The sequence below is a fragment of the Papaver somniferum genome, unplaced genomic scaffold, assembly GCF_003573695.1.
Source record: "Papaver somniferum cultivar HN1 unplaced genomic scaffold, ASM357369v1 unplaced-scaffold_42, whole genome shotgun sequence".
Classification (NCBI taxonomy): domain Eukaryota; kingdom Viridiplantae; phylum Streptophyta; class Magnoliopsida; order Ranunculales; family Papaveraceae; genus Papaver; species Papaver somniferum.
Genome location: NW_020646749.1, coordinates 111,208 through 124,359, shown reverse-complemented (window position 1 = coordinate 124,359; position 13,152 = coordinate 111,208). Strand labels below are relative to the sequence as shown.

Sequence of the window (13,152 nt, the reverse complement as noted above, 5' to 3'; positions counted from 1 at the left end):
TTTTCAATTGGTACTCTTTTTAATACTTTAATTTTGTGAGCTTGAAAATAAATGTGAAGCTTGAATGATGCATATACCAGTGCGAGAATCAACTTTTCAATTTTTGAGTAATTTTTCTCTGCCGAGTTATATGTTTTGCTTATGTAATATATTGTTTTTTCTACACCTTCATCTGAACGTAACAGTACTTCACTCAATGCATGATATGTTGATGCTAGGTATAATAACAATTCTTCTCCCTTCTTTGCCTTTTGCATAATAGATAAGTTTACCAAATAATTTTATGCTCTGCAATGCTTTGTCGCACTCCATTGTCCATTCAAATTTGGTCACCTTCTTTAGTATATTGAAAAAGTGTTTACACTTGTCCGAAGATCTTGCAATAAATCTTCCCAATGATGCTATCAATCCATTTAACTTTTGAACATCTTTGACTGTCGCAGGTGGTGGCATATCTCTAATCGCTTGTACCATCTCCGGATCAACTTGTATTCCCTCCTTGGATATAATATATCCTAAAATTTTTCCTGATGATACGCCAATTACACATTTTTCTGGGTTTACTTTAATATGGAATTTTCACATTTGTTCAAATATTGATCGCAAATCATCAACATGATCTTTCGCCTCTTTGCTTTTAGTTAGCATATCATCTACATAGACTTCTAATGTTTTATGTATCCATTTTTTTCGAATACTTTCTGCACCATTCTTTGATAAGTTGCACCTGCATTCTTCAATCCAAATGGCATTTTCGTGTAACAATATAAACCTCCTGGTGCGAAGAAAGCAGTGTGTTCTTGATCTTCTTCTGTCAAAGAAATTTGATTCTAGCCTTTATACCCATCTAACATTGTGACTCTATCATTCCCTGATGCCGATTCCACCATTTGAGGTATGTCGGGTAAAGGGAAGCTGTCTTTAGGGCACGCTTTGTTTAGATCTGTAAAATCTATGGAAATCCTAATTCCGATGTTCTTTTTAGGTACCACCACCATATTTTCTATGCACTCTGGATATTTTGCCTCCCTTATAATTCCTGCATCTAATATCTTCTGCAATGCTGCTTCTATTTTAGGATGATAGTCAGTTGCAATCTTCCTTGTCCTTTGCTTGAACGGCTTTACATTCTTCTTAATGTCTAATTTATGACATGCGACAGACGGAGCTATTTCTAACATTTCTTTCATACTCCATGCGAAAATATCATTATATTCTCGCAGAATGCTTATCGTTTTTTCCTCTTCTTCTTTATCCATTTTAGTTCCAATTCTTTAAATTTTTGGTTCTTCTCCAGTTCCTATATTTATTTCATTTGCTGGTTCCGCTGCAGTAAAATTCGTTTTTGGTTCCCTCATAGGTGTTGGTTTCTTAATTTCTTTAATTTGTCCACCTTCCTCCGCTGGTTCTTCGCCTGGTATTCCTTTTCCCTCTTTCGCTCTTATCATGTATATTCGAAATTCCTCTTATTTCCTTTGTTCTATTGCTTTTCTCCATCGATCCTTTCGCTTCTTTGCTCTCCCTTCATAATTTCGCACATCTATTTGATTACAAGTATTCACAACCTTAACATCTCCTCTGATTTTACCTATACCGCTTGGAATAGGGAATACATTGATGTAATGTTGAAGCTACGACCTTTAGTACATGTACCCATGGTCGTCCCAACAACATGTTGTATGGTGACTCAATGTCAATCACACACAGTGTTATCTTTGTTTGAACCTCTCCCAGTAATATTCGCATAATGATTTCTCCTTTTGGCTTTGTAATTGCTCTATTGAATCCATGAACATTATATGATGTGGTTGTCATTTCTGCATCTTCATATCCTATTTCTTTGAATGTGCGATAAAATATTACATCAACTACACTTCCTATATCTATCAATGTTCTATCAATCGCCCATCCTTCAAATCCCCTCTGTTTTCCAATAATTTTTTCTCGCTCAGCTGTGACCGTAATTACTAATGGATCTGTTCGCTGTAAGTTTTCTTCTGGAATTTCATCCGCCGCAAAGGAAATTTTCACCTTTTCCCAATCTTCTAATGAAATTCTTTGTCTACCGTCTCTATCTTCTTACCTTCGTAATTTGTTTTATGAATTCTCCCTGTTACTGTTGCTTGAAAATCTGCCTCAGAAGTTGATACTATAATTATGTTATTACACTGTATATCTCTGCCTCTTCCTTGAATTAGTATGAGTCTTCTCTTCATGGATCCCTTATGATTCTTCCTTAATTTCCCTAAGAACTTCAGATCTATTAACAAGAATTATCATCCAGAGCTGTTTCTATCTCCAAAAATGTAGTTGTCATAAATCTTACAATTACGTTCCACTATCACTAAATGAGAATTTAGGTAACCATCTTCTTATTATATGAACTGTAGATAGAATTACAAAGATTGATCCAACTATTACAATGATCTATTTTCCCTAGATTTACTTTCTCTTTCTATTTCTTGACCAAGACTCACTCCAGAACTCCCTCACAAGTAATGACTTCTCTCCTTTATATAAGATTTTATATAGTGGATGACAACTAAGAAACCCACTATTTTCAGGATCACTATGCGACACATTCGCTCATATACAATCGCTCATCTTCGCATAGAATATCTCTTCGCACAGTTCTTCGCACTTTACTCGTGACTTTGTTGACATCATCTGGTGCGTCATCTCAACTTTATTGTGTGCGATGCTCTTCGCTTAGATTGTATTCTTTACTTCGCGTGATTACTAACATGTGCGGTATTTTACTCCTCCAATACTTAGAGAATTTTCTTCATGTAAAAAGATATTATGCATGCAGACCATGAGCACCGAGGCTCCATTATGATAACCAGAAGACAAAGTCTCAATTTTATAGTCGTCAAGAGTTTTTTCAAAAACCAGACGTGGCGGATTATCCGGAAATCCTTCCCTGTCTTGATCCAAAGTCTATTATCAATGTTGAACTCTCCACTATTTCCAAGCCAATGTGCTTCCCAGATAGGTTTCTTATAAGGATTTGTATCTGTAAATTGAATTGAGTTGAGCAATTAGATCACATACAATTAATTCCGTCCATGTGTCCAGTAGAATATCACCATTTTCAAAAGACCTAATTGGTTTAACGCAGTGATAGTTAATCAATGTAAAAATGGTAAATCGCTTAGTCCAGGAATTTTGCACTCCATAATCTTGCATGACCCATATATGTGTCCATTGGACCATGTTCGAAACCAATAGCTTAAACAAAGACAGTCTCCCAGCAATGCCACATGTTTATAGATTCTTTTGTCTTCTTCGCAACGTTTTTGTAGAATTTTCAGAGGATGCTCCTTGGGAAGCGGTTGGAAAGCCTAACCAATGGAGAGTTAATGCCCTTACCAAAATTAGACCAATCACATGTTCCAAGTGTAGTTTCTTACCAAAGAATAAATTAAATGTGTAGATTTGGTTATCATTTTCAGCGCCACTAATACCACTTCATGTTTCAGATTCTTGATGTCTGCACCATCATTTGCATCATTTAATACCATGTCCTACTTTCATCAGTCTTGTGACACCTACAAATCCTTAACCGTTCAATGAAATGTGCGCAAGTAATAACGATGTTGAGAACAAAAGCATCATTGGGTTGGTTTGAAGTCTATGTGCAAGCCTCTCTCTCGAGGGGGGTTTAGGAGTTAGAAGACTGAAGCCTTTAAATTAGTTAATACAACAGTGGAAGAGAACCCGTCATTATACTTCTTCGACATGGGAAAGATAGCAATGCTTACATTTACCTGCCAATCCCCAAGAAAACAAAAAAAAAAAAATTCATTTCTCAAATCACAAATTGTATTTACTAAATCAATACATATTACACAAAAATAAGCTAAGAAACATAAATCCGATTACCCAATGTGTAGGAAGCTCTTCCCACCATGGAACTGTAATGCTATCAAGCTCAGTTTTTAAAGATCATAAATCTATGATGAACTTGCTTCGGGATCACACGTGCTTTCAAATCTAGAAATATTCTCTCAACTGAAAAATACAGAGTCATATATACCTGGGTTAAGAAGAAATTAGAGCTTCATTTTTATTGAATCATTGATCCCCAAGAAAATGAAACTGCTGTGACATCAAGTTAACCAAGAGACTAAATTGAAACCGATGCCGTCAAAATGCCTAGGATTCGCAATTGGAATAACAGAGAAGTGATAGCAGGAAAGTATGGTGATAGGAACTCTAGGTGGAGAACAAAAGATACAAAAGATCCATATGGGGTTAGCATTTGGAGGCACATCAACTCAGTGACAAACACTTTCTTTGGGGACATACAAATTCAAAATTGGACACGGTTCTTCGATTAGATTATGGGAAGACAAATGGTGTAGTGAAGGAATCCTTGCTGCTCTCTGTCCTTCTCTTTACGCTTTTTCAAGTACTAAGAACATTTCCTTACTAGATGTGAGGGTTTCTGCTGAAGGTGGTTTCTTTTGGGATTTAGGTCTCAATAACAGAAGAAGATTGTATGATCATGAAATTCAGGAGCTTCTTATCGCTTTACCTATGTTGGAAGTTGTTCATTTTAATTAAGACGAAGAGGATGAAATGGTTTGGGTGGGTCATAAAAGCGGTATTTTTTCGGTGAAGTCTGCCTATGCGCTTGAAGTTAATTTGGTGGCAGGTGATAATTCTTTCCCCCAAAAGAAAATTTGGTCGATGAAATGGCCTATGAAGCATGGATTCTTCCTTTGGCAGGCCGTGCTGAACCGTCTCCAACCCTCACCAATTTACAGAAAAAGGGCTCTGCTTTTATTAATCCTAATGGCTCGCCAATTCCAACTCTTGCATTTTCTGTCGCACTCATGCAGAAAATAACGATCACTTGTTCCTCCATTGTTCTTTTGCCTCTAGAATATGAAGCTTCTTTCAAAATGGTGCACGAAGAGTAGTCCTTACTCCACATCAATCTATTTTGGATGTCATCTCTAATTGTAATACAGCTGGTCTTACTCCTCTAGGGAAGGAAATTTGGAAAAAGATTCCCACTAGTATTATGTGGAACTTGTGGATCGAAAGAAACAAGCGGACTTTCAACGGCCAAAGTCTGCAGTTCTCTTCTATAATTGCTAACATTAAAAATTTAAAATTCAAACTTTTTACTGGGCGTCTATGGAACCGGGTTTCTCGAGTATTCATTCTGACGAAGTAGTCGCCAATTGGGAAAAGCTATTTTTCGATCCTCCTTGATTGTGTTGTGTTTGTTTTGTAGGGGCTCTTAGCTTTGAGCTGTCTTGTTTTTTCTGCTTATGTTGTTCTTGGGGCTCTAGTTTTTGTTAGAGTTGTCCTCTTTGGGTGGTTGAGGTGACTATTTTCACCTGTGTAGCTGTTTCTTTGTTTTAATACATCATTCTTTTTATCGATCAAAAAAAAATGTTGAGAACAAAAGGTTTAATTTACAACAACAAAAAAATGATGTGAAACGATTTGAGTGTACTTACAAGAGCCTCCAATTTTGGTGAAGAACGGCAACAAAAAACTGATGCACAACTAAGTACAAGGTATAGAAATAAGTTCTCCCGATTCCTTTTAAGATGAAAATCCAAGGACTTGCCATCATTTATTAAAGCTGATGGAACATAACTTTTTTCCGCAGAAGTAACTTGGCAATTTCCTTCTTGTAAAAAGATATTATGCAGACCGTGCACCACAAGAAATTATGTTTCTCCAAAAACCAAACGTGGCTGATCTTCCGGAAATCCTTCCTAGTCTTATCCTTAGACTTAAGGCTATTATCAATATTGAAATCTCAACTACCTCTAAGCCAACATGCTTGGCAGACAGGTTTCTTAGAAGGATTTGCATCTGTAAATTGAATTGAATGGAAACATTAGATCACAACATACAATCACAGCTAGGATAAACTTAACTATCCATACGCATGAACATAAAAAAAGAAAAAAATTAAAATTCAGCAACTCATAAATATAACTTCTAATGGTCGCCTATTGGTTACATGAAAAATCAACCAAAAGGAAAAAAAAGGGTGTGCCAAAGCAGACAAGAATTGAGAAAGTAACTTAGCGTATCTTGAAAGGGTGCTGCAGAATATTCCTTCAGTCTGCCAAAAAAGAGATAGTGAAAGTGGTAGCGAGGGAGAGAGATTTTTTGCTCTAAGCCGGACAATGGAACATGATGAATAAGAAAATGATTGATGGGTATGGTGAACAACAGGATGTGCTCTAACTTTTCTTGTTCATCATGTTCCATTGTCTGACTTGGAACAATGCACAAGATAGTTCATCTCCAAGTCATACACATCTTATAGCCTACAGGGTTCATGAACCATTCTCTATGGCAAATCCGTATTAAATGCCTAAAACACTAAAGTGTAAATTAATTCCTAAATTTGTAAAGATTTTCTCCCGCCCATTCAAATTTTCAAATATGGATCACCGGACAGCTATATCTTTCATGAATATAGATTGATTTGGCAACTCCATTTCAAGAAAAAAGTAAAAATTTAAATGCCGGAACAACGAATATATTTTGTAAACCATGAGATAAGAGTAGGTAAAGATTCTCCTGCCAATTTGAATTTTCAAATCTGGACTAGCGGATATATGTTCCATGAATCCTTGTATATGGCAAGTCACCCGGATAGTGGCAAACAATTTATGAAAATTTCCAGCAAATGCCGGCATGGTTTTTTGGTTGAATACCATGACGGCACCGAGCTTTTTCAGTTGCAACAATGGTGGATTCAAAGAAGAAAAAATCAAAATTTCAACCTCTTAGCAGCAATTCTCTCTTCACAATCATCCTCCATTTTCACAAAAAAAATCCCCTCTCAAATAGTTTTTTTCTCCTTATACTCTCACCTCACTCACACAAATTCTAATAAAAATACACACTAATCATTAACAAATACTTAAGATTTTTACTAATTATTATTAACCACCAAACCTGATTAGTGAGGGGTAGATTAGGATTTAAAAAAATACTTAGATAAGGGGTGACCCCAATTTGATATTTGGATCCAATTTTTGTCTTTTTCCTTTATCCCCCAATTCCTTTTTATATCTCCCAATTTCGCGTTCTTATTTAACCTAAGTTCAACATCAACATCACTTGTTCTGGGGAGATTCAATGAAACTCAATGGAAAAAAAGTGATAATCATCTTCGGCAACCTACAAAATCATTTGGAAAGATTTAACAGATTGATTTCAGCTAAATATGTTACTGGAATCATAATTCGAGATAGATGTGATATAATCTCACCTCAATTATACTTTTCAGAGAAAATTTTCAAAGAATTTTCAAAGAATAATTTTTAGGGTTCCTGATTTTTTTTTTACCTCGATACAAAATCGAGTGTCAGATTCGAAACTAATGAATCAATATCTCTTTTACCCGTCTATTTCATTTAATTTGATTTTTGAACTGATTTGATTGTTCTTGGCAGATTTTTTCAGTACCTTGTCTTGAAGATAATTGGAAGCGTACGGTTGAATATAAGAAATTCCAACGTCTATTTCGATAGAAAATCAGTGAAATAAGATAATTTTCTTTGAGTTTTTTTATGATTCATGAGATTGATGGATAAAACTTGTAGATTGGGAAGGGGAAATATGTGTGAACTTTGATTTGAGGTTGCTTATCTTGAGTCTTGGCCTACAAATGTGGAGTTTGATTAAAGAATCTGTGGTAGTGTTGGTGGTGGAGGTGCAGGTTTTGGAGGAGGAAGAGGAGGAAGTGGTGGTGGTGCTACTGGATCAGGTTTGGAGGATAATTTGGAGTTAATGGTGGTGTTTTGGTATGAAGCTGAGAGGTTTGGTATGGATGCCTAACTAGAAATGTCTTTTTGGTTAGGCACTTGGGAAAAGTAATGCAATATAGTAACATGAATGCCTTTTTTTACTTGAAAATAACATCTTTGTTTATTTTTCCTAGTAAGTTGAGTTTGTTTTTCCTCGTTAGTTCCTCGTTTAGGATTCAAAAAATTCCAACTATGTGTTCTTATGGACTTCCTTTTGTGTTTTTCAGGTGACTGATCTGTACAGTCATAAGATTGATCATATAAAAATTCCATCCAGTCGTGGTCCTAAGTTTGGAGTGGTTCGACGAGTTGAGGATGTGTGTTTAACTGAAACCTGGCAGTGAAAAGTGTTCGCTTGATTTCGTGATATTGCAGTAACTAATTATCCTGATGGTTTATAATATATTGATGCCTGGATGTCTTAGGAGGTATTTGATTGTTGGTTTGAGAGTGCATACATGCCTTACGTGTACATTCATTACCCATTTGAGAATGTATATTTCTTTAAGAATAACTTCGCTGGACATTTTGTTCCTGAAGGGCTAGATCAAACCCGTGGATGGTTGGTTTCTCATGTCCAAATATCTTCTCTTAACAGTCAACTTATTTCTTCTTCCTCGTTCCCATTTCAAGCGTTCTACCTTAGATGAATAAAAAAGAAATCTTGTGACATACTGTGTTGCTTGTGTTCCTTGTTTATCTGATTGTACTGCAAAATGTTAAGGAATTATATTTTCTTTAACGTTAATTTATCTATAATTTGGATACTATGATATTCTTGTCTTTCCACCTATTTGCAGGTTTTATACTCTTTTGGTTTTGTCTACAACATTATTTGACAAACCAGCATTTAGGAATCTCATTTGCAATGGTCTTGTCTTGGCTGTGGATGAGAAGAAAATGAGTCAGAGGCTTAAAAATTATCCTCCACCAACAGATATCATAGATGATTAGTGATAGACGCATTTTTGTGTCTAACTTGTCCTCAATGTCCGTATTGTTGGAACTCTATTTTTGTACTAATATTGTGTTTTTATGTATTTTTAGGAAATAAACATTTTTGGAAAATTCGGCTCGAAAAGTTGCCCGGGGCACCCTTGAAGGACAATTGTTATTAGGACTCTCACTATCGGTTAAGGGGCACCTCAGTGGACACCTGCTATTCGCACCCCAGTTCAGGATAGGGGGACACCCTTTTTTCTTCGTTTGAAAACTGTTTTTTGGCGGGAAATGAAATTTTCAACTGGCAGAAGTTTGATCACAAAAATGAAGTGGTTACGGGTCGATTCAATGACTGAAATTTGATAGAGAGATGTGATATAGGTTAAGGAACACATTTTGGGCAGTGGGTTCGATCGGAATTGTCTGAAAAACGCGTGATGATTCACACACCCAAAACAGAGCACGTGTACTGTAACATGAGCAAAATTGAAGTTCTTATGTGCATGGAGGATTTCTACTAGCGTTGAAAGAGTGCTGAGACGTGGAGAAGGCTAACTAGAGCGTGCAGGATCAAATCTAAGCGTGCATGGCTTAAAAATGGAAATTATCGTTATTATGGGCAGCAAGGAATATTCGGATTAAATGGAGAATATACGCAATAAATGAGGGGATTTTTGGTCCTGAAACACTATAAATACAAGGAAAAACAGTTTGGGAAAGGTTAGCACGGGATTGGGAGAGATTTAGAGCCGAGAGAATCACCAGAAGAGTTGACAGAGAAAAAGTTCTGCTGCTGTCAAAGGAAGAACACGAAGAACATTGTACAGTCCAGGAAAGTCGTTGATTAGTGTCGCATATTTGCGACAATTCTCAGTTCCTTTCCCGCGACGAGCTTACAGCACTTCTGAGTGCCGTTCTTCCCTACGCTTCCTGTGTGTCGCAAAGGACAGTCTTAAAACAATTTCTTTTTATTTCATCATTTGTACTCAACTTTTGAGCATTAATAAAATCTTTTGAGTATTTTCCAACAAGATGAGAGGCTAAATTCTTGGTGATTGAGGCAATGGAGGACCTATTCACTCATGTTTGATTGGTAATATTTTTATTTATAATTTCTTTAATTATTTACTTTATTTAATTCACTTGGATAAATATAAAAAAAGGATAAAATGGTTTTCTTAATTAGTTGTGAATCAGTTTGATGTTTTATGCTTAGAATAATTCTTTGATAAATTATGCTTAAGGATTACAACTTAATATTTGGACACCTTTTAAATTAAAAAGTGATTTAATAAGAAAAAGAGCTTAATAATAATTTCTGAAATATTATTTACAACCAATCAACTTGAAGTAATAGTGAATCCTGAGCCTTAATCTTTCTAAAATCTTGACATTACTATTAATTTCCTTCATTTATTTATTTGTTTAAATCTTAAAAAAAAAAAGAGTTACCTTCACAAGTTCGAAAAGAACCCCTTTTACCACTATCTACAACAACTTTTGAAAATACATCAATTAGGGAGCGGTAAGTTAATGCTTTTTCTTTTTGATTAGCTTCTGTGACCGTATGCCATAAACCCCCTCCATTTCTTTTTTCCTTGGCACTGAAGTGAAATTTATGGAATGTTTTGTTAATGATGGAACATTGTATATTGTGCAAGTTGTTGGAGGAAGAAATCATGTTCTCTTGGATGGGCGAAGTCGACGTGAGACCGATGTATTCAACGATTTAACCCTGGGATCCCAATATTTTCTTGTAAGTCAATCATCAGATCACAGTTTTGTAGTTGGTTTTTATGGAGAAATAGTGTTAGTGATTCCCCCATCCACACACAGTCACGCTCTCTAGGTCTCTGATTGGTTTATTTGTGGCATAAATGTGAATATTAAGAGGTATGATGTGAAAATGTCAGTTCATTTTTCTTTGACAACATGATTTGTGTTTTCCATATTTTACGAGTACATTATCTATATTGTCTACAAGTTGGATCTATTTTTTATTATGGATCCGTCTTTTACATAAGAATTGTAGGATAATTGTTGTGTACTTGGCAGGTAGACAAGCTAAATAGATGTGTAGCCACCAGTTACACATGATAGTTAGATGTGTAACTTCTAGATACACAAGCTAAATAGATATGTAGCTACTGTTACACATGCTAATTAAATGTGTAACTTATTGATACACATGCTAATTTATGAAGTTGTTCGTCTGTTTCTTGATTATAAAATTGCAAGTAATTTTGATATATACTTTCTAGTCTAGCCGTGGGTATAAATCTTCATGAAGTTGTTCATTTGTTTCTTTATTATGAAATTGTTAGTCGTTCTACTTTTGTTAATAAGAGAAATGCAAGACCGCTACGTGGATGCTGGAACTGTGAGATTATAGAAACCTCCTGATCTTAGTTTTCAAAATATATTGGATGTCATAATTGGTTGGATGGTTTCTCTTATGGATTATTATTTTCAGTTATTCTTTTCACGGTATCGTCGGTTTTTCGTGTCATATGCATCTTCCGCGATGATGGATTGCTGATGATGCAGGAGTCGATGAGGCTAAAGAGTAATTGGAAAATATTGTGATATGCCTAAGTACTTTCTTTATTGGTTGCGTAGACTGTTAAAAAAAGTTACACTAGCAGCTTCCAATTATATATCTTTCAAATTCTTCTGTTCCATTTCAGTTGATTAAGTGCTAGTTGATCTCATTTATTGAGTAAAATTTAATGTTTAAGAATCTTTAGTAGCTCTATCTGATGGCCCTGTTTCCAGCGCTAATAAAGATAACATATATGCTCTGAGTACACAAGCCATATGGGTGTGTAACTGCAGATTACACAAGCCTTATGGATGTCTAACTTCTTACTACACATGCCATACGAATGTGTAACTTCAGGTTACACAAGCTATATGCATTTGTAGGTGCCGTTTACACAAGCTATTGTGTGTACTCTATAAGCATTATTAGCTACTGATGCTGCTATTGATCATTTATTTTCTTCATAGTCCTTGGTTTTCATGTAATGTAATGACAAGTATTCTGCTCTTTGCTCTTCCTAGCTGATATATATTAGTCGTGATGTTTTATGGAGTTATATAGTGTCTGAAGCTCGGTAATAACAAGTAAATTTGTTCAGTATCTTGGTTGTTCTTGAAACACAAGAGTAGTCTTATAGTTTGTGTGTTTTCATATTGTTATAATAGATGTAGCAACAAAAACTTTCTTGTTTGAGTTTATGTTGGTTGGAAGGTAGTAGCTTTGAGGTGCCTAATGTTAGCGCATTAGTGATTTCTTTTCGATGATCTCGGGATTATCATTCACTCGGCCTTCACTGGAGAGATGAGTGCCGGAAAGGTACCAGTTAGACATAACTCAACTTAGTTGGTGTTTGTCTAGTTTGATCTTTTGCTGTTGTTAAACCCAAAATCAGCCTATTGTTGCGTAACAAACATTCATTTGGAAAACCATATATGTCAATTTTTCTATGTATAGGCTACTTATACATTGTTATACAGGTTCCTCTCTTGTTGTTTTTTAGTTTCAAATTCTATATCTAGACTGCGCATTTATGCACATTACACAAGTAGGATGCATGTGTAATTTCTAGTTACACATGTTATATTCTTGTGTAACTCCTAATTACACAAGTAGGATGCATGTGTAACTCTGAGTTACATTAGACAGATGCATGAGTATCTTATAATTACACATGCTAAAATGAAAAAACCTTGTAACCAAAAAATTACGCATGCCAGTTACACAAGCTTTATGGATGTGTAACTGCTAGTTATACATGCTAATTGAATGTGTAATTGTGAGTTACACATGATATGTAGATGTGTATCTGTTGCATATGCTTATACTTTGGTGTGTTTGATGAGCACTTGTTTTGTGTTTGCAAGAAATTTGAATTCTTGCAGAAAAGTTGTTTCTTAAGCTCTGGTTTTTAATTACTTGATTCCACATCTCCTTATGTTAGAATGTGATTTCGTGCAGGTGAAACTGAATATACATTGTTGTATGTAATATTCATTTTAATCTTATAAATACTGATCGCTTCTTGTTATATTTCATGTTTTAGATAACTTCATAAAAGCTAATTGGTTAAATGTGATAATTGTCTCGCTGGAATTAAAGTTGACGCTGAATACACAAATCAGATGCATGTGTAACTCTCAATTACACTACACAGATACATATGTAACTCTCAATTACAATAAACAGAAGCGTGTGTAACTTCTAGTTAAACATGCTAAAAAATTATTGTAAATGAATATTAAAGTAATACATAAAAATTTTGTATGCATTCTTTTTATGTCAATTTTTATGATGTGTAACTTTGCATTACACATGGCATAAGGATGTGTAACTTCTGGATACACATGTCATATACATGTGTAACTTCTGTTT

At 35.2% G+C, this 13,152-nt stretch overlaps 1 long non-coding RNA gene across 1 annotated transcript; it reads left to right on the top strand.

Annotated features, from left to right (window-relative positions):
* The first annotated feature begins 2 nt into the window (after positions 1-2).
* On the top strand, positions 3-5,154 carry LOC113342495. The gene is made up of 2 exons (XR_003356695.1): positions 3-107; positions 444-5,154. It is a non-coding gene; the product is annotated as an uncharacterized LOC113342495 (long non-coding RNA).
* Positions 5,155-13,152: the final 7,998 nt, after the last annotated feature.